Consider the following 22,819-nt stretch of genomic DNA (forward strand, 5'->3'; position numbering starts at 1 on the left):
GTCCTGTACGGCAAACCTGTAACATTATCATTATCGTTATTACCGTTAGATTTTTTTTCTATGTTTTGTTTACAAGTTACGGGTGATCGCCTGTCTGGTATTTCTATAGGTGATAACTGACCACTTCTCGTACTAGAGTTCATCTGTATACCGGTAGTATGCGGACTATCTGAGGTTCTCGGTGGGGTTGCTTTAGAGGCATAAGATTGTTTTGAATTCCATTTTAAATCGCTAATATTCTTTTGTAGACTAAAGCATAATTTACTATGTCGCTCAAGTTCGGAGTCAAATCGTTTTACATTAGCTATATACGAATTAAAGTCAAATTCCCCAATAGCTTTGGATTGTTGGTTTATTAGCTTGTTGTTTGCGTCATACTGTGTAAATTTGCGTTCGCAATTGATTAGGTGTTGGTTTAATCGCTCATTCGTGCTCGAAAGTTATGTTTTTAATTTGTCGTTTTCAGTTTTTATGTTTTTGATAATTCTTTTATTTTCGATTTCGTTTTTCTCTTATAGTACTACTCTTTCAAGGAGAGTTCGTACAGTTACCCTCATTTCGATTATATTACATTCTTGGGTCACAGTTTTACTTTGGTCACTAATTGATTTATGGTCATCTTTTCTGAAAATATCATCAATGCTCGAATCATCACCGTTGATGAACATATATATTATGTAGCAGTCTTTTGCATATTTTTGTGTAGAGGAACTTTTGTTAGTGCTTTTTCGGGTAGAAAGATTTCCCGTCGGACACCTCTGAATGGATGTCGCTCTGCTCGCTAAGATAGTACGATACCAAGTTATCGTATTCTCAGAATCATAGGTCAAATCAATGAGTTTTAATACATATAAATCTCTTGGAAGATCAGAGAGTTCTTGTTCTAACAAGGAAATAAATTCTTGATCCGGTACAAAATCGGCTATCTGAGTTTCTGAGTATCCGTCATTGGCGTCATTGTTGTTTACTTATGAACGACTTGGGGTGTTTATCTCGGTCAAAATTTGGAAAATTTGGCTGTTTTGGTGTAAATACTCCCTGAAAGTATCATCGTGTACTTCTTGTAAACTATCGGGCTCATTTTCAATGTTTGTAGTTTGATTTAACTCAGATAATTCACTGTTGAAATCACTAGACGATACAACACGACCATAAACGTCGGCAGCCATCATTTTTTTTTATGTAAAATGTAAATCAAATATAGTTTTTGATCATAATATATACAAAACTTGATGAATGATTGAAATCAAAAAGTTTGCGTTATGACGCAAAACGCAAAGGTTTACGTTATATCCCGCAAAACGCAAAATATTGCGTTATTTCGCAAAGGTTTGCGTTATAATAATAATAATAAAAACAATAAAAATATCTTTATTTAGAGAGAGTAACTCATTTGGAATACACCAATTTTCCATAAAGCTCTCTTATACACTAATAATTGCATTAAAAAACCCAATACAAATTCAATAATAATGATAAAAATGCAGTACAATTTAAATACAAAAAAAACCTATTATATGGCAGATTCAAATTCAATATTTTATTAAAGTCTAACTACTTGTATAACATTATACATTCCAATATATATACAAAACATTGTGTTTAACATAAAACATTGGAATACATATAAAACATATTGTATATTAAAACTCAGTAACAGTAAAATATCATTAGCTTAAATACTAAAACATATACAAGCGCCATTATATTAAGAATTATGAGAGACTATTAAATGATTAATTATATACAATATTTTACATAATTTTAAACTATAGATTTAAAGTACATCATTAGCTATATACAAATAAGAAATTTGTTCTTCTACATAAAATATTAAAGCAGGTTTCAGCAATTATCTGACATAGTTCTTCATTTCTGAATAAAAATATAAACTTTTCGTCAATAGACAATTTATAAAATTTATCATTAATCTTTTACTGCTTCACTATACAATATCCTTCGAAGGTCTGCATATAAAGGACATACAGTAAATACATGTTTTTCATCTTCAATTTCATTTTTACACATAAAACAAGAACTTTCATGTATTGGTTTATTCTCATATCGTCCTGTTTCTATTCTAAGTGGCGCAACGCCACATCTTAATTTTGCATAAGCACGTCTAAATTTAATAGACATATTTTGTTTCAAATATAACTCTGTACAATATTGTGATTTATATAGCTTATAAGTACGAAGCTTGTTACCATTACTCTGTGACAAAATTTACGTTTGCCATTCTGCAATATATTTATTAAATAAAACATTTTCAAGTAATAGAACAATATTCTTATGTAGCACACTATTAATACTAGTATACAAATCAAAATCACAATCTTTAAGTTTTTTCATGACTCTATTACACCAGTTTTTCATATTATTTACAGTAATTTTATGTGACCATTTGAAATAATTTATTCTGTCATTATTCATGAGACTACATCTTGCCCAGTGCCTAAAGACACATATCCATTGTTTTACACTAGATGGTCTTCAGCTCATGTCACCGTTAACAGTATCATTTGGCGTATACTTGCGAACATGAATAACAAACCTGATAGCTCTGTTCTGGACAGCGTTTATACAAGAAAAAAAAACGAGTGCCCTAAATGAATTTACCATAGCTTATGATTGACCAGACCAGAGTATCAAATAATGTTGTAAAGGTACAGTGGTTGAAACCACCATGTGCTTTACTTTTAACAATAAAAAAACTTAGAGCTCGACTTGCAGACCTTACTACAGCTTTAGCCATCTCATTATAATCGAGATATTCTGTCGAAAGTAGACCCAGATATTGGTAACAAGATACTATTTGTACTGTATTTTTATTTAACAAAAATGGTTTAGATGTTTGTTGAACCGAAGGGTTCCTAAAATGAACAATTTTAGTTTTATCTAAGTTCACATTCATACAATTGGTAACACACCAACCACCTCATACATCTAATAGAGCCTGTACATTATTTTCATTTTTAGGAATAAATACAATGTCATCAGCATATAAAAGTATACCAACTTTTTCACCACCAATGTCTTCACCAATGTCTAGTGCTTTTATTACATCAACTAAACTATTAATAAAATTATTGAACATAACAGACGATAATACACATCCTTGTTTTAAACCTGAATTAACGCTAAACCAGTCTGTCATATTGCCATTAAGTTTGATACAATATTCTACATGTGAATGTATAGCTTCCAATGTACATATAAAATGTGTACTAATTCCTAAATCATCCAATTTAGTAAACAATAATTTTCTACTAACAGTAACATACGCTTTTTTAAAATCTATGAAAGCTGCGAATATTGATAACTTTTTCAGTTTTCTAGTTTCAATAATGGAAGTTAATGTACTTAGATGATCAATGGTACTTCTACCTTTACGGAAGCCAATTTGCTCATCATGAATCATATCTCTTTGTTCTAACCAATACACTAACCTATCATTTAGTATACTGCAATATAATTTATATGCACAGGGGGCTAAAGTTATGCCCCTGTATGATAAAGGATCTCGTGGATCTGAAGTTGAAGACCTAGGAATTGGAGTTATAATACTTTTACCCCATACAGAAGGAATTTTTCCATACTTGAAACATATATTAAATAACTTCTGCAAAATTAACATCAATGCATTATTTCTAAGTTATTCTACTGACAACTGATCAATACCTGGTGACTTGCCATTTTTACTTTTAGCAACAGCATTTACTACTTCTTCAAACAATATTTCCCTATCTAAAAAATCATCTGGTTTATAAATATTAACAGTAGTGTCAATGGTCTGATTATTACAATTCAATAATTTATCAAAACAGATTTCCATTTATTTAACACAGTGTTTGTATCTGTACTAGTTGTCCCATCGTCTAGTGTCACTTCCTTCGGTATAGATTTCCGGCATTACAGTGCAAATATCATGGTAATGTCCAAGGTACATAGATTTGTATTTATGTTTAAATTCTAAAACTGTGTTTGATGATTTTTCAATTGTATTGTGTAGAGCATTCCATACTTTTGGTCCACTGTACGAGAAACTAAACTTACACAACTCTGTATTAGTATTTCGAATTATAAGATTATCTGAAGGCGAAAATCTCGTATTGTATTTTTGGTTTGTTGAAGCTGATAAAATAATGTTTGCGTTATTTTGCAACGTTTTGCGTTATAACGCAAAGGTTAGCGTTATTTCGCAAAAGTTAAATAACGCAAACCTTGGAAGGAATATAAATAAAAAAAAATGTGTGGCGTTAATACGCTTCCGTAACTATTTGCTTTCCAGGTTTGTTTAATTTTTCTTTCATCACGCCTTAATATTAACGATAGACGGCATGGTTTAGGTAACTGTACGTAAAAGAATTTGAGTACGGGAAAACATTAATTAAATAGCAGTACATTTATAAATAGTTTGATAAAATATAAGAATGTTTTTTATAAGGAAGTCTTTAGTACCAGTTTTTTTTCTTCAAGTGAACCTTAGTTATTAAAGAACACACTTTAAGATTAAAAACACATTTGAATATGATATATCATATGATCATGATGACTTTAAAGGAAATCAATTTAACAGAGTGGTAAACTATTTAGATATAGCTTATATCGATACAAACATTGATTCGGATTTTTAAAAAAAAATACACATAACTGAAATAAATATTGGTATAAATGTACAGCTATGAGAACTCATGATTCTACAACCAGTCGATGCTGTTTACTTTTAGTTCGGCATTGCACAAGGTCACGCGTTACTAAGACTATTACAGTGTTTACACTTAGTAGGTAAGCACACATGCAGTAATGTCAAGCAGTGTAACACTATATTCCACATAGATGATTGATGTTTTGTAAATCCAGTTTGAAGTCTCAATATGAGTTGATAGCTACTCTAATCTTAAATGTGTGTTGATAATCGTCAATGGGTAACAGGGTTAGTCTTCAATAGCTTACAAAGTTTTCTGCCGTCGTGAAAAACATCTTGGCTCACTGAAATGATTAAAAAGGAAATAGAAAATTAATACACAAAAAAAAAAACCCAAACCACCCATACATTTGAACGTTATAAACGTTACCGCACAATGTTGAAAATCCCCTACTTTTTATGAACGAAATCCCAAAACTCAGAAACGTAAAATAAAATTTAAAAAGATCGAAAGGGATCTTACGCCATTAGATATAAAAATATAAAAACAAAACCATATAAATTCCATGCGTGCCTGCATCAAGAACGCTCAAAGCCGAATATTTAAAAACCAAGGATGTATAAGAACCGATACACTAAAATTTATAGCCAAATTATAAGGTCAACTATTCCTGAGCGAGTTGAAATCTTAGTTTCTTTATAATTTATAAATTTATAAACTGCCAATGTTAGAAAGGCCTTTTGTAAATCATGTCAGTGTCGAGAAACTCACTACTGTAATACCTCGGAAATTGGTAGTCCATCAGAAGCGGTATCGCCCAAGTGATGTAAAAATAAAAAACAAAACTTAAATTTTATGCGACCGAAGCGCTACGCCAATGGTGAAATGTTATCAGTTCAGATAGCTAATAAACCACTTACTTCATTAAGTAATTATCAGTTTCATATCAGAAAGTATTTATCCGTTTCATATAACTGTCTGTATATTTTGACCGTTTGCACGAAATAATATTTTAACATGTTGTTAGCTTCAGCTGTTAGAATTATGAGAAATAATTCAAAGAACGTACAAAATATAATTTCTATAATACACATTAAAAAACAAATAATTTCAAATCGATCAAAATTTTTAGGATTGCAAATACAGGGACCAGCCAAAAGAGAAAGATTGAGTCAATTTGACTCACATACAGCGTAAAATTAAATCTTTTAACATCGATGCAATAGCAAATAGAAAGCGAACCGATTAACAAAAACAAATTTAATTTTTACTTTTAATTGGTTTTCATCAAATCATTATAGGAGTGATGTATAAGTTAAGGTCAATTGAAACCTGAGCTTTTTTCATTTAATCACCAAAGTCAGTTTTAAAGTTAAAATATTAGATTTATGGCTATTTATTTAGAGTTCAACGTTATGGATTTAATAATACTTGGTTCATAATATTTTGGTTAGAACATTCCCGATTAGACAGTATTCCCAACAGTAATTCACTACTGTTGATCAAGAACACACATTACCTTATTTGCTTTATATCCTCTTGTTTTCGTGGTCCAGTATCGCTGCGGGATCGAAGATCACTTCGAACCCCTTGCATAATCATGCCTTTGCCTAAGGAATACATGTAAAGTTATCATTAAGATTTTTAGTTTTGTGATTTGGGGATATGTCGTACATTTCGTTTATGTAATATCAAGTGGCTATAATATTTGGATTGACAACGAATGAGCAAGCAATCTTTAGCCATTATTCACAAACAACTCGTACGTACATGAATCAACTCAATTTTGATCCTATAAGAAGTCTTAATGATAGCACCAACATATTCACGACCAATAAGTTGATAGTATACTGATGTATTGTTACAGTAATGCAAACACTTAAACAAGTGATTTTACGGAATGGTGAAAATTATATGCTCCTGCCCAAAACGTACGTGTAGGCTTTCATGTCGTAACGATTATTGGTGTATGTAATCAATCGAGAGCTCAGATGTTAGAAAGGGATTCAAGAGGTAGTATGCGTTAGCTTATATGCTGATTGAAAATGAAAAGGTGATTCGAAATGATACCAAAATCTTCCTTTGCTCTTTGAAATTGACAACAACTGTTAGTACTTTCGTGTTGATTTAAAGCACCTCAGTTCTTATACTTTTTCATGTTAAATATGTTTAATTACGTCCTCGGCTTGCCTCTACGATAATTTAATGTAAGGTACTTTCAAAAAACAAACTAGTTATGCAAGTTTTTCTGCTATAACATCATGTTCATAAAAAAAATAAAAGAAAGATGAGAGAAAATACACTACAGAAGTACATAGACAGTACAAACCGAGATTTACACCAATGTAGGCCTGCCAATTTAGTGCTTTTTCGTCGGCGGTGCCAGAGGCGCTATGAATTTATTAGTTTGTGATAAGTAAAGGCAACAGTAGGATACCGCAGTTCGAAAGTCATCAATCGATTGAGAGAATTAGCGCTTACTTTCTACTTTTCTCAAAATTCAAAGAAAAAAGGTCAATTTCCTTGGGATTTTAGGACCGGAAACATATAACGCATACATCGACATAAAAGATCGTTTGACATTATGCTTATTTTATCAAATTACATATTTATCTGAATTGTATATTTTTAAAACATTGTTGAAGGCTGTGCTCCGTGTTTGTTGGGCCTGAATCTGGACACTATTGTCAACATTTGACAAAAACCTCGATTCTTGGCCTATTTCAATGAGAAAAGCTTGACAACAAGTATAGTCTTATTTCACTTTCTTTCATGTCAAAGTCATCAGCTTATAACTCGTTTTATCTTGAAACAATGAAGTAAAAAAGGGCCTTCACCGAAGTTACTACTCCATCCATGTTGACGCGTGTGTCCTATTCTCTAATTGCGACATTTTGATTGAATGGGGATTTTCATGGCGGTTTATGCATCCATAGCAGGAGACGCTTACCCTGTCGACATACCCGGTCTCGCTCCTGTTGAAGTTAATGTGACGTTCTTGTATGTTTTGCATATTGATTTGTATGTCTGAATTATATTACAGATTTCCAATAAAATGACATTACCAACCTATCTAACCGTTTCTCGGCCTATTACATTGAAAGATGACGGAGGGGAGCATACTAAGACGGCATGAATTTTTGATGATATTTTTATTTTGATCTATACGTTATAAAATTAAAACATGAGTTTCGAACGGAATGTACTAGGTGTACACGACTTGCTTCTTCTATAATTTATTTCAAGATATTTTTGTCAGAGGTCAAAATTCAGATCACTGTTGCATCTTTCTGCTAGTACTTTGTCACCTTTCCGTAGAATTTTGTCAAATGGAATTTGGAGGACGCATCTTTAAGAAAAAAATATGATTACACTTCACTGAATCAATTAAAGTTTTTACTTTTCGTTTTTTCTAAAAAAATGGCGTTTAAATTGTGCAAATATGTACATGTATTAAAACAAACATGTACGGAACTTGATTTAAGTTATGTAAAGTTAGATGATCATTTTAGTTAACATTAGGATATAATATTAACTGGTCTGTGCATCCGACCGTTCTTCCGTTCCGTTCCAAAAATAAAACCTTTGAAATTATATACCAAATTAGATAACTATGAAAATATGATCACGTGAAGGGGCACTGTGTCTGAAGGTCACATATTCTTTTTGTAAATGTTTTAACTAATACATGTACATGTATATGTATCTTCCATATTCATAACTGTCTCTTTAGTCTTATGGTAGTGTGGTCGATTTGACAGTTATCTCTCAAGGGTGACCTTGGATAGAAATATGTTAACTATTGGTCTTGTTCCGAACGGCAGTTAAACCATTGCCAAAGTGGGGCGTCATTTTGGATGTGCAAGATGTACAAGTACGCAGTCATGTACGGTCATAGTATGCCTCTTGTAGGTTGCATTTCTGTAAATATAGACAATGCAATTTTCCATAGGCACTCCTTATGCGGCTAAAACACTTGTACTATGAAGTTCCGTGAAAAATTATATCCTAGAATGGAAAGTTGATATGTACTATTATTACATTGGTAGCATTGAATTACATTGATTTCCCAGTCAAATAAAAACCGATAATTTCACATGTGAAATAAACGTGGTTATTTCACTCTCTGACGTCATACAACAGTAGGCGTTGTCAAGACGTCGATAACGTCGGATCAAAACAAATTGTGAATGCGTAGAAAAAAGATTAATTCCTTACATTTTCTACATTAATTTCATTAAAAAAGCCATTTGCCAATGTAATAAAAAGAATAACTAATCAAAGAATTCAAATATCGAAAAATACTCAACTCGTGACCGAACAACACTGATAATTAACTCATGCGCTACGCGCATTCGTGAATTAATGTGTTGTTCGGTCACTCGTTGACTATTTTTCTCTATTTGAATTGTTCGATTAGTTATTGTATAACTGTTTTATTTAAAGGTCAAAATATAGGGCTGTGCGGCATATTTTCAACATTTATATGCCCTGAACTTCCAAGAGTTTAAACTTAAACTAAAACTCTATACTACCCCAAACTTTACTTTTTGCCTACTTCAGAATTCATTTTTCATCGCAATAGTATATTTTTATACTGGTAACAGTCCCAAGTTATGTCTCTATGAGATGAAACATAGATATCATATCTAGGAACCAGGATGTCAACAAATCAAATTATCAATGAATATTATATATCTCCCCAAAAGAGGCGTGGTTTGAGAAAGAGCTGTATTTACAAAGTGCAACCTGTAGAGAGCATGCTGCTCTCTCTGCGTTCGTTAAATATGCATGAAATATTAGTTATTTAACGTTAAACAACCAATCAATCGTCAGTAGAATAACATGAATTGTATTTTAGGTGAAGCAAATGATTTGCATCTTGACTGTAGAAAGTAAACAGTTGATTGAAAATCTGAATTGAAAACTAGTTTTCAGCATTTACAAATGCAAGAAAAAATCACGCTTTATTGATTAAGTAATTGATTGTTGTTGCCTGACATTAAAATACGAAAACTGCATGCGTATTTAGGTCAAGTAAAACAAAATAATACCATAGATATGTATACTTGGTCGACCATATTAACAGCACAAAATTCAATCGTACCAGGAAAGAGAGAGCAGGTTACAAAGTTTGTCTTTCAACAGCCCCCCCCCCTTTTTCATCGATCTCGGGTTCTGTTCTGTGTAGAACAAATGGAACCACCTATATTAGATTTAATTAGAGTGCTAACGCTCCCACTCCTACTCGGCGTGGTTGTGTATAATTATATACCGCGGACAACAAAACGGCCCACCCTTCTAAGCATTTTATATACAATATTGTATAGAGTACATACTGGTACATCCCGCAACGCCAAGGAAACATCTAAAAAGGGGGATGCATGATGGGTGACCATACTCTTGATAAGTCACACACTAGAACAAAGATCTTGTCTATGAAATATAAATCCAGATTTGAGGAATTTTAACATGAAATAATAATTTGAATGCGCATTAATCAATATATTTCAATGAAATTGTTGGTTAAAGGTTTTATTCTTAGTATTAATTAAAAACAGGTCCTGATCAAAATAAAAATGATTGACAGAGTTATATGTATGACCTCCTCTTAAACGCTTTTTTACAGATTTGGGGATATTAAAGTTTACGTTCCACTATGTCTTTTAACTTTACATGTTTAGAGTTGCGTAAAAGGGTAATATTCTACACTGCATTGGAAATTAAACGTCAAAAGAGAGCAGATTTGACAGCATAGCGAAGTCAATGGGAGAATTGAGGTGAGGGTGGCGTGTCCCTTTTTTAACGTTGTCTAGATCCCACCCTTTTCAAAATTCAATCTGGATCCGCATCTAGCAACAAAATCTTGTAATCTTATGTTGTTCTATGTTTTTTACCAAGTATATTTTAGTTAATGATGTATGCCGTAAAACGAATTTGGTGACCCCCCATTAATTGTTTATTAATAACAAGGATAAAATACTATAGTTTAATTTACTCCAATTGATATTAACAAAAATTGCCTGGAAATGTCTCCGATAGCTTTTTCGTGAAACAAAACAGCACACCTTCTAAAATACAACCTATGTAAGGTTTTATTTATCAATGCATTTTATAATAAAAGAAAAATACATTTCTTTAGAAATTAAATGAAAGCGATAGTTTCATCTGAATTTTCAACACTTTTAAAGAGACAGATTCGGACAAACACTTTTTGCGATATTTCTGAAATTGTGAGAAAAATATCCTGCTTAATGTTTTCCCCGCAACAAATATAATCGAATGATGGATAAAATAAAAGAAAAGAAAGAAAGAAAGAAAAAACATCGGATAACGAAAAAGAGGCATAAAGGGTCTTCTGCAAAAAATATTAAGAAATGATTGTCATTTTCAAACACAATAAAAGATAACTCAAATCGATCGTATAAAAGGTATGGGATACGTGTTTTTAGACTTGGTCTTATGTCAGTGAAAAAAAGGCGGGAATCTGTAGAACCCTGTGATAAATGCAAGATTCCTATCATTTTTCGTCATGAAAAAATGGTTTTATATGGACCAAAATTCCTGTGTGTGATTTCAAAACTCTTGGAAATTTTCGTATACACTTGGGCGATGTATTCAATTAAATTCTATGATTGTCAATAACCAGCCCCATTAGGCCCATTCGTCGAGTTTCGCACGTATGTCATTTTATTTGAAATCTCTGTTAGGTGATTTTTAAATCATCACTAGGCAACTTACATGTTATATTATCTCATATTTGATTTATTTTATCATCTCGTTTCAGATAAAACATTTGCAATTTTGTGTACATACTAATGTTTTACAATAAACTCATCATGAATACAAGGATTGAAATTTTGTTTTGACGCCAGACGTTTATTTTTTCTACATAAGACTCATCAGTGACGCTCGAATAGAAAAAAAGTTAAAAAGGCCAAAAAAAGTACGAAGTTGAAGAGCATTGGGGACCAAAATTTCTAAAGGTTTTGACAAATACAGCTAAGGTAATATATTCCTGAAGAATGCAAGTGTTATAGTAATAATGCATACACTTGTATTCGATTTTATAGCATTAAACATTGCACATTTGGCTTTTTAACCTTTCTCTTTCTCTTTGGTTTTAAGCCTATTGGATGGCAAAGATATGCAGACAATCTATTGATTCCATCTGAAAGTTTCCTTTGATATTTATTGGACTTGTGTGATTAGATATGAATAACATGATACGAGGAATGTTTCACTCCATCGCCATCCAAACGACATTAAAAACCTACAAAATGATACCCCAGACAGTATTCATACATTTTTTTTCAGCAATAGGCAGATGTATTTATATGTCAAGAAACTCATTATAGATACCAAGACTAAACATGTGTACGTCAGGCGAGAGTTCTGTATACAAACGACCCACTACTGACGCTCGAATAAAACAAGTTTAAAAGATCAAATACAATAGAGAGATGTAAAGCATTTAGGATTCCGAAAGGTTTTGCCAACTACAACTGCCCTATTCCTTGGGTAGAAAATCCTTAGTATTTTGAAAAATTCGAATTTTATTACATATATTATCATGATTAAATGCAAAAACACTAAATATTATTCAAACCTCTTTTTTTATTCTGTACTCCGAATTCTTGCAACTGGGACTTCGATGATTTGGATTTTGATAATGGCGAAAGCTGTCTCCTGTACTAAAACAAATTAAACTCTTGTATTGAACATACATAAAGATAGTGAAAACAAAAACGGGTTACTTGAATTTGTTTTTAGAAAAGATAGAGCAGTTATCGTACCGTTTGCATACTCAGAAGCTATGTGCTAAACGATGGAAAGGTTATAACGGTTTTTGACAGGCTTGTGTTTCATCATATGGCCATGGTATAAAATATGTGCAGTAGCACGTATAAGAAATTTGTTGAACACCAGAAAATATCCATAGGTATTGATACCCATTAGTAAATTCATAATTAGATCTCATATATAAGAAGGTATTATAAAACAAACTTGGGTTTATTGCGTATGTTGCATGGTTTTCAATTAAGGATATATAAAGATGTGACACAAGCCATACACTTATTTTGTTCTAGACTTTTGACAGGCACATGCATATGTGACGGGGCTAAAATCTATTGTTTGGTCTTCCCATTTAATATTTGCACAAAAACGTTGCTTCCAATTGTCTTTCTATAATCAATCATACATAAACACACATTAACAAGTTGTCCTTCTAATCGTTATTCATCACACATGATCCTCATGATAACTATTATACTTATATATTGATGTATAAACTTATGCCTAGTAAGAAGTTTTAAAATGACAACCATTCCCGTTAACAGTTTTAAACAAATGGGTTATAGATGTGAGCAGTTGTTATCTACATTTCCGATCATTTTCTGTGAGCTAGTGGTACCAGGTCTATCATCAGAGAACATTACAAAGCTGCTAGATTGCATTCTTTTTCCAACCATAAACCTAATCGAACCTGAAAATAAAAAAAGCGTTAGCAAAATTCTGTCGCATATTTAGAAATATAATTGAAAAAATAGTTAATGTGACTTCATGGTAAATAAATCATCATCATTCACAGTAAACAAAAACAGCTGATCTCTTCGATATATTATCTATTTGCCAAAATACATCATATACTGCATTATAACGGTAGATAAAGCTAATAAGGAAAAGTATTACGGAACTGACGAAAAATATCCTTTTTTGAGTCTAGTTTGCCAACATTTGTAGGTCAGAAAAAGTTGTGGTAAATTTCAGACAAAAATTTAATAAATTAGTGGAGACAGAAATGTTGTCGTTAAGTTGTCATATATGTAGACGTAAATGATACGTTTACATAAATAACAACGATATTTCCCCTTAGAACTTTAATTGGAACTGAATTTATAGTTTGAATTTGAGTCAAATCGATGAACATGAATTTGACAGCTAGTGCCCCTTTAAATCATTTAAACACATGAAGGAAAATATATTGGTTTATAAAATGTGCCAATGGTTTTTGTCAATGGACTGAGATAAATGTGTATTTTTCATGAACCTTCAGTATATTTGTATGGCAGTATTTTGCATTTTTTCCACAGAAAAAAAATTATGCATTACGAATTGTTTCTTTGGGGCTCTTGTCTTGTTTTAGAGTATTTCGCCGTTGACTGTTACAATTACATCAAGTTATAACATTTTACATGATGTATTATACTATAGATAATAACTTACTTTTATTAGGACTGTCTGAGGGTATGGGATTTAATGGTTTTCCATTAGCAGAAGCTGAACATCTCGAATTGGTGCTTCTTTTAACTGCTCTCGACTAAAACATAAACTGAACACGATAACAAAGGGTTCATAAGCCTGATGAATGTATATCAAGGGATGGCATTTTCAGTTTTATTTTGATCTCTTTTGTGATCCAAAGATGTTTCATTTGACCAATAATTCGAATGTTTAGTAACACATATACAGCTTCTGGGTTATAATGTTGATCAACGCAAAAATCAGCTAGAATTTGAAAGAAGAAGACAAGTTACAAATGTTCTTTTAAACGTTCACCAACAGACATTCAAATAACCATCTATCAATCAATCAGTCCTATTTGATTTTCTGTCAGTTTTCCCGTCAAGAAATTAACACTTCAATTTGGTGAACAAATCACGATTACAGGCAATTACTGTTACACAAGTCCACTGAATGAATTTGATGTATTTATAGTAGATTTGTAAGCATTTCTCAATGCCAGGTTTTTCAAATGCATATCAAGACCAAACATGTTAATCCATAATGAAAATTGTCCCTGCCTTGCACTAGATGGACACTCTTAGCCGGATTTTAAACCTGCTAGTTTACAAGGTAACAATCTGCAGGAAGACATGCCCCTCCTACCCGAACATTGTATAATGACTCCGAGCCTATCAATCTTTGCTCTTTATCGTTATTGCCGCGTGCAAGGAGGAGAAGTAGCTATTGTCAATCTTAAAATCTTAGATTTGGCCTTGCCGGGGCAGACATCACAACCTCCCGCTCTCGGGTCAAACACGCTACCTAGACACCATCAATGCAGCTAACCTAGAGTAGTATTCTGTGTTGTTAGATTAACTGTTCATTGTATGAATACATGTTTATCTCTGTATAAATATAAGATTTCCATGAAGAAGTTGGTGTGTGTATTTTTTTTTATTAACCTTTCTCTTTTCTGTTGTAAAAAGAAAACAAATGATCGTAGATTTTTAGAGACTTCTTTGCTCATGTTCATGTTGATATATCAATTTTTCTATAATTGAAAGAGGAAAACCCAAAAAGTTTTTATTCCGGAAGTTAACATAGTATCTTTATTCTAATTATACTTGCAGTTGGTCTAATATCATTTATAGTACCAATGTCTTCCCTTTTCAGTGCATTGTTGTTTTTTACAGATTGACTGTTCTTTCTCTGTTGATATAAAAACAACAATACTTAGGTATACCAGAGCAAACTGTCAGACCTGTACTGTGACAAAAAGGAAATTTTCATATAATAGTCAGCATCAATGTACAACGCTTTGACTTTCTGTCGGTTTTTCCCGTCAAGAAATTAACACTTCAAGTTGGTGAACAAATCATGATTACAAGCAATTACTGTTACACAAGTCCACTGAAAGAATTTGATGTATTTATAGTAGATTTGTAAGCATTTCTCAATGCCAGATTTTTCAAATGCATATCAAGACCAAACATGTGAGTCCATAATGAATATTAACCCTGCCTTGCACTAGATTGACATGCTGAGCCGGAATTCAAATCTGCTTGTTTACAAGGTAACAATCTGCAGGAAGACATGTCCCCCTACCCAAACATAGTATTATGACTTAGAGCCTACCAGTCTTTGCTCTTAATCCTTATTTCCGCGTGCAAAGAGGAGAAATAGCTACTGTTAATCATAGAGTCTTTGATTTGACCTTGCCGGGCCCGAAATAACAACCTCTCGCACTCGAGTCAAACACGCTACCAAGACACATTCAATGCAGCTAACCTAGACTAGTATTCTGTGTTGTTAGAATAACTGTTCATTGCATGAATACATGTTTATCTCTGTATAACTATAAGGTCTCCATGAAGAAGTTGGTGTGTGTATTTGTTTTGATTAACCTTTCCCTTCTCTGTGGTTAAAAGAAAACAAAGGATCGCAGATTTCTTAGAGACTTCTTTGCTGATTTGATATACTATTTTTCTTATTATTAATAGAGGAAAACCCACAAAGTTTTTAATCCGACATTTAACAAAGTATCTTTATTCTAATTACACTTACCGTTGGTCGAATATCATTTATAATACCAATGTCTTCCCTGTTCAGTGCATTGATGTTTTTTACAGCTCGACGGTTCCTTCTCTGTTGGTATAAAAAAAAACACATTATTTAGATATACCAGTGCAAACTGTCACACTGTGACAAAAAGTAAATGTTCATATAAAAGACATCATCAGTGTACAACACAGTAAAGATACAATACAAAAACCGATAACGGCTTAATGATCTGTTTTTGCATTATTTATGTTATTTCTATCGCATACCATTAAATAACGCAAGTATATACGGATTTGTTAGTCTTAAATGTGAATTTTTCAGGGGAAACAGGTTTCTAAGATCAGTGAGAGACATGCACTTGTTACTTACAATGATTGTTTAGTGAATTTATCTTATCAATCAAAATTAAATTCGTTAATCACCCATACCATCGATAGCGTTGCACTTTTAAATATTTGAATTTTTGCAACTTAATCAGTAGATATATATTGCATATGAAGAAAACATCAAGATAGGAAACACTCTTCGAGCATCTTCTCTTCCATTTGTTTTAAGCTTTATAAACCTTGCAATTATGCATAATGTTTGAAGCTCGGCTACTGTGTGCACGGTATGCATATGGACTCATAGCCCAAAATAACGGTGCAGATATATTTATGTGTGTAAGCTTGACATTTGTATCGGCTTTTTTTTTAATTTTAAGGGTAGTCAAATTCATGAAATATGAACGTAAATCTCATTTCCAATTTGCTGCGGTCATTTAGAGTAGACGTAAAATTACAAAAAGATAATAAATGGAACTGCATAAATTCAGAAACAGTTTTGGAATAAATAGATAGACAAAAACAATTACCAAAGAGGTACGAATAAAAGAACGGGGATATTCCCTTGTAAATATAGCTGTATTTGGCAAAACATTTAGGGAATTTTGGTCCTTAATGCTCTTCAACTACGTACTTTATTTGGCTTTTTTTACATTTTTTAATTCGAGTGTCACTGATGAGTCTTTTGTAGACGAAACGAGCGTCTGGCGCAAATATAAAATTTCAATCCTTATATCTATGATGAGTTTATTAACAACCACTGGGTCGATGCCAATGCTGGTGGAGTTTTAATTCCCCGAGGGTATCACCAGCCCAGTAGTCAGCACTTCTGTGTTGACTTGAGTTATCATTGATATGTTCATAATTATAAATCAACTGTTAACAAAACTTTGAATTTTTGAAATACAAAGGCTTTTCTACCTCAGGAATAGATTACCTTAGCTGTGTTTGGCAAAACTTTTAGGAGTTTTGGTCCTTAATGCTCCTCAACTTCGTACTTTATTTGGCCTTTTTAACATTTTTTTATTCGAGCGTCACTGTAGAGCTTTTTGTAGACGAAACGTGCATCTTGCGCAAATATAAAATTTCAATCCTGGTATCTTTGATGAGTCAATTTACAACCACTGGGTCGATGCAAATGCTGGTGGAGTTTTAATTCCCCGAGGGTATCACCAGCTCAGTGGTCAGCACTTCTGTGTTGACTTGAGTTATCATTGATATGTTCATAATTATAAATTAACTGTTTACAAAACTTTGAATTTTTGAAATACTAAGGCTCTTCTACCTCAGGAATATATTACCTTAGCTGTTTTTGGCAAAACTTTTTGGAAATTTTGGTCCTTGATGCTCTTCAACTTCGTACTTTAACTTTATTTGGCCTTTTAAACATTTTTTTATTCGAGCATCATTGATGAGTCTTTTGTAGACTAGCGCAAATATAAAATTTCAATCCTGGTATCTATAATGAGTTTATTTACAACCACCGGGTCGATGCCACTGCTGGTGGAGTTTTAATTCCCCGAGGGTATCACCAGCACAGTAGTCAGCACTTTTGTGTTGACTTGTGTTCATAATTATAAATTAACTGTTTACAAAATTTAGAATTTTGAAATACTAATAAAGGCTTTTCTACCTCAGGAATAAATTACCTTAGCTGTATTTCACAAAACCTTTAGGAAAGTATGGTCCTTAAAGTGCTTCAACTGCGTACTTTATTTGGCCCTTTTAACATCTTTTTATTCGAGCGTCACTGATGAGTCTTTTTTAGACGAAACGCGCGTCTGGCGAAAATATAAAATGTCAATCCTGGTATCTTTGATGAGTTCATTTATCTATTTTCTACGAAAATGATGAGTGTTAAGTAGCAATGAAATTACATTGACCATGGCAATTTAGTCTTTTATAAGTTACCTGTAGTAGCTTTGAACCTTGTCCACAGAAAACAGATTTTAAAGGAAAATTTCTACAAAAAAGAATAAAGTGTGTTAAATGCGTAAGATTTCCTTTTGATAGATCGTTTCAAACACATTTATAACAGTTTCGATATTGAACTATTCTGAAAGTACAAACTTGAAGGAAAATCAATAGAGAATGCATTATAATTTAGGCTATTAGTACATACGAAGCTTGGATTTATATCTGACCGATTTAATTATTTGTTCATAACATTCAAATAACATTTGAACATTCTACTGTAACATTGTTCATGCTGTTCAAGAGTTGTCATACAGAAATGTTCTGTGTGCTTTATCGATTTCGATTTATCAAATTCGGACAATACATTTACCTACCAACGCAATGTATAGACCATGAATACACAAGAGTCATTCTGACAACCGGTGATTAATGAAATTATCAGATTATAACGTGGCATTTTTCTTATCAGATATATTATCAGCCCAAGAGCCGAAGGCTCGAGGGCTGATACTGACCGTGGGCTGATAATACATCTGATATAAAAAATGACATGTTATGATTTTTTCATCATATGCTAAAACAATGGAGAAAAATAACAGTGTAATATCCTTTAAAGTGGTTCTCAAGTATACGTAGAAGTTCAAAGAGTGAAAAGTTTACAGACGTCGGATGTCAAATGTAATACATTCAATATGAAATCTTTCTATCATATGCATCAACAGAGGCGAAAAACAACAGTATAATATTATAAGTTATCTACGTTTTTATCCATATACGTATATGAACGTAGATAGCGAATGTATCCCCGGTCTTAGTCTAAGTCTGGCGAATTATAGAGAAATACGACCACAAAGTGTAACGTGAAAGCAACGTTTATTTATTATCTAAAAGAATTTTATTGAAATTTGTGAATTTGATATATTTTTAACGGGATGTACAAACGATGTAGGGTACTACCTTTGGAAAAACCCTACAGGTAGTCACATATAAGAAGTTTTTAATCCAGAGACAGAGAAACGTGAAATGGTCGAATTTAGCGCTCAGTGTTGTGAGAGTTACATCATAGACGGTGTAACGTCAACGTGGGTCGTTTGCATAGCTAGGTCAGTGGTCCCATTCATCAGTATGAGTGAGTTTACTAAAATGAGTGCAATTTATCGACATAATAATGATAAGATAAAATCGTTGGTGGATTAAATATTTTAAATTTCAGACATCATGGATAAACTATAGAACTCAATATTTCACAAGGAACAACGATGAAACTAAGGGAAACGCGCGTGAAGTTCCCCAATGTAATGGGTAGCAACGTACAAGTATATTGATTAGCAATAATCATGGGCTATGTGTTGTGTAACGACGTGCGTAAACCAACCAAAATCCTAGAAATATACTAAGCCGGGGATAAATTTTTATATTGACAATAAAAAAAAAAACATTATGTACACTCTTTTGAAAAGACATCATTTGTAAAGTAACTTTCCAATTTATGCTTGAAACTTTGAAAAATCCATTTATTTGATCATTATTTTGTTTTTTGATTTTGAATATTTAGTACATTTTCCTGTTGCCCAATAATTGTTTTGTATCCTACTTTGTTATGTATTTCACGTCTGAAATAGTACTATTGAGATGTATTTTACGAAATTTGCCGAGTAACTCCGGAAAGCAATGTGATAACGTTACGGAAAGGCATGTGATAGCTGGAGGCATGTGATAAATTTTTCATATTAGTTCGCTAAACACTATTTCCGGAAATATGGAATTCACGTCAATTTAGTGCTATTATCATACTGTAAAAATTGTAAGTTATTTGCTCTAGGTATATAATAAATTACATTTAGGTCATAGTCAAATGCACCCCATCACACCTGAAGGTATATCTTACTCTGATTTATCTACAACATGCACAGTTGCCCTTCAAGCGATATTAACTGATATGTCAAAACCCACTGTTAATTTATTAACAACACAAATCTTCAAAGTCCATATGGATCATGTCAGTCAGATATTTGTTTCAGTTCCTTTATTCATTATTTTTTATTATTGTTTTTTGAGCTTATCTTTTGTTTTAATAATCTGTTATTAATACCGTTATAAGTTTTATTTCTTGCATGGTCTCTTATATTTTTTTGGTACACTAATGGTATCAGACCATCAATTCACCGAAATCCAATTTAGAACGTATGTACAAAAAAACCTTCCCTTACAAAAAATAGTGCTTTTGGTGTCATTGATCACTTAAACTAATCAACAAATGTACAGAAATGAAACTTTTGTTGAAAGAGAAATATATGCAGACCTTTTGGAGTCAAAAATTTCAAGTCCATGAGTTTGCATTATAAATTAAGGAATAATGCGCTCCTTTGTATACTTTTTTCCATAAAACCAAGGATGAGTTTTTTTAGTACTTGTTTTCTGAAGGTTAGTAACTCGCTATTAGACTTTAAACGATGTTTCAAAATTGGCGTGTGGAAAGGTGATATATGTACAGTTCTGGATATATCTGGTTTCGATGAAGTTAAACTTAAGGTTAAATATTTAGAAAGCTGTGAATATTGCAAACTTTGGTTGAATAGAATACGATTTTGAAATGGTGGTCTGACATGTAATGAAACTAAAATTTGCATAGTTTATATATAGAAAAACCTCCTTTAATCATTGAAATAAGGCCAAGATGAGCTTAACACATAAAAGGTACCAGGCTAATAGTTTGGTAAAGGAAACGAGCGATTCGGCTACAAAGGTCACATTAGTTGCGGTTGATTCAAAACAAAACTATGTTTGATGTGATTGACCGAAAAAATATTGGTATACAACCTATTACAATTGAGAAAATGACATCGTCCTGCAAAATGACCGTTCACAAATTAACCAGAAAATAAGATCAATGTTAGTTGAAACCTGTAAAATTGGCATTGAAAGCAAAGAATCATTCAATTATAATACATTGTAATGAAACGGATCGAAAAAGAAAAAAATGACGTTAAATAATGAAAGGTTTGTTGCTATATGAACCGTATAAATTTGAATTGTCCACCTAATAACCTTTCTAAACACAACACATAATTGACTAATAACACTTAGTAGCGTAAGAAAAAGAGGCGAACGTTACCAAAGAGATATTTAAACTCATAAATGAAAACAAACTGACAATACTGTGGCAAAAACATAAAACGATCAAAAGACAAACAATAGAATACAAAATATTATATAGAAAACATACGATTGAGTAACACAACCCACGCTAAAATCTAGGGATGATCTCAAGCTTCAAGTTGATCAATTAAATCATGAAGAAATTCACGCCTTATGCCCATTCACGTTTCTGTACACTTAACTGAATATAATTGAGATATTACACACAGAAGCAAGAAGGGTGACATACACATAACGTTTCAAGTTGATCCGTTATAACAATGAAGAGGCCAAAACGAACTATGTAAGGAGGATATGTACGCGACAAATTTTTAGATTCAACATATAATTGTCTAGTTAACCTTTTGCTTGACAATTAGAAATTCACCTTATCCAGACATAATAGCATTGTTTATGAAAATAAAAAGGTTTAACGTTTAAAAAATCTCGTAAGATAATACCGTTTATCCCGTCTTCTTTCCTCCAAATGTGACCTACCAAATGAGATTTACCACCGAACTGGTACATTCATGATAAACACGACGGATGTACAATGTGAATCAGGATCTGTTTATTCTTCTGGAACACATGAGACCACACCGGATATTTTGGTGAGGTTGGTGTTGCTCAGTCATCAATTTTATATGTTCTGTGTTTTGTATAATGTTTTTTGTCTTTGGTCCTTTTCCTTTTGGTAAAGTCGTTGTCAGTATATTTTCTACTTACGAGTTTAACAAATGTCCCTTCGGTATCTTTCGCCTCTCTTTTCATTTTCAGTTAGTCATTGAACAACGAAATGTTGCCATGATCAAATAGCCCTTATCTGATAAATATGTCTGTTAATGTTATGACCACATCTAATTGGAACATACAATGGCATTATTAAAATACTTGTCACTCAGATGAACTACTTCTTCTTTCATTTGACTCATGAATATATTGAATAAAACTGTGATTTAAACGCCTAACCAGCTGTTGCCTGAGTCAATTCATTTACTCCTAATATACGAATTACCTGGCTTATAAGTCGATAATATTTGTATAATACACAATATTTCAATATTCATTTCGTTGTCAACATTTCAGATCTCGAATTTGAATTCATTTGACTCAAACAAACTGTATATTAATTAATATATTAAACAAAGATTTTGTTCTAAAAAACGATAAATTAGGAATGATGGCCTTATGCAATTATGATCTTCTAACTAACTTCGGGAAAGCACTTCCTACAAACTCAAAGCCTGGATGTCCATCAACTAATTTTGCACTAATTGTTTTATAAATAGAATATAAAAAGAAAATAGTTCAAAACAATCTAGAAATGTGACATTTATTAGACAAATGAAATTAAATGATTTGTTTTGAATCGACAAGCTATCCAGAGACAATACGACTTCCGCGATAGTCACAGGGTTGAGGAAATTTAAGATATCAGGGATGATAATAATATGCAAATACCATGTAAATGGGTATGTAATAATGTTAATTGAATCTTAAGGC

The 22,819-nt window shown here is 32.4% G+C and overlaps 1 protein-coding gene and 3 long non-coding RNA genes across 4 annotated transcripts in view; 1 reads left to right on the forward strand and 3 right to left on the reverse strand.

The window, feature by feature from the left end:
• The window catches only part of LOC127714687 (uncharacterized), a 231,122-nt gene that overhangs the window by 192,924 nt on the left and 15,379 nt on the right, over positions 1 to 22,819 (reverse strand). The gene's annotated exons all lie outside the window — the stretch shown is intronic.
• The window catches only part of LOC127714703 (uncharacterized), a 129,205-nt gene that overhangs the window by 11,478 nt on the left and 94,908 nt on the right, over positions 1 to 22,819 (forward strand). The gene's annotated exons all lie outside the window — the stretch shown is intronic.
• On the reverse strand, positions 1,634 to 13,971 carry LOC127714702 (uncharacterized). The gene is made up of 5 exons (XR_007987874.1): positions 13,878 to 13,971; positions 13,034 to 13,137; positions 12,259 to 12,343; positions 6,169 to 6,259; positions 1,634 to 4,992 (listed from the first exon to the last, which is right to left on the reverse strand). It is a non-coding gene; the product is annotated as an uncharacterized LOC127714702 (long non-coding RNA).
• On the reverse strand, positions 15,012 to 18,698 carry LOC127714707 (uncharacterized). Its single transcript, XR_007987878.1, has 3 exons — positions 18,173 to 18,698; positions 15,942 to 16,022; positions 15,012 to 15,086 (listed from the first exon to the last, which is right to left on the reverse strand). It is a non-coding gene; the product is annotated as an uncharacterized LOC127714707 (long non-coding RNA).

This window comes from Mytilus californianus, unplaced genomic scaffold (assembly GCF_021869535.1).
Source record: "Mytilus californianus isolate M0D057914Y unplaced genomic scaffold, xbMytCali1.0.p SCAF_9, whole genome shotgun sequence".
Lineage (NCBI taxonomy): Eukaryota > Metazoa > Mollusca > Bivalvia > Mytilida > Mytilidae > Mytilus > Mytilus californianus.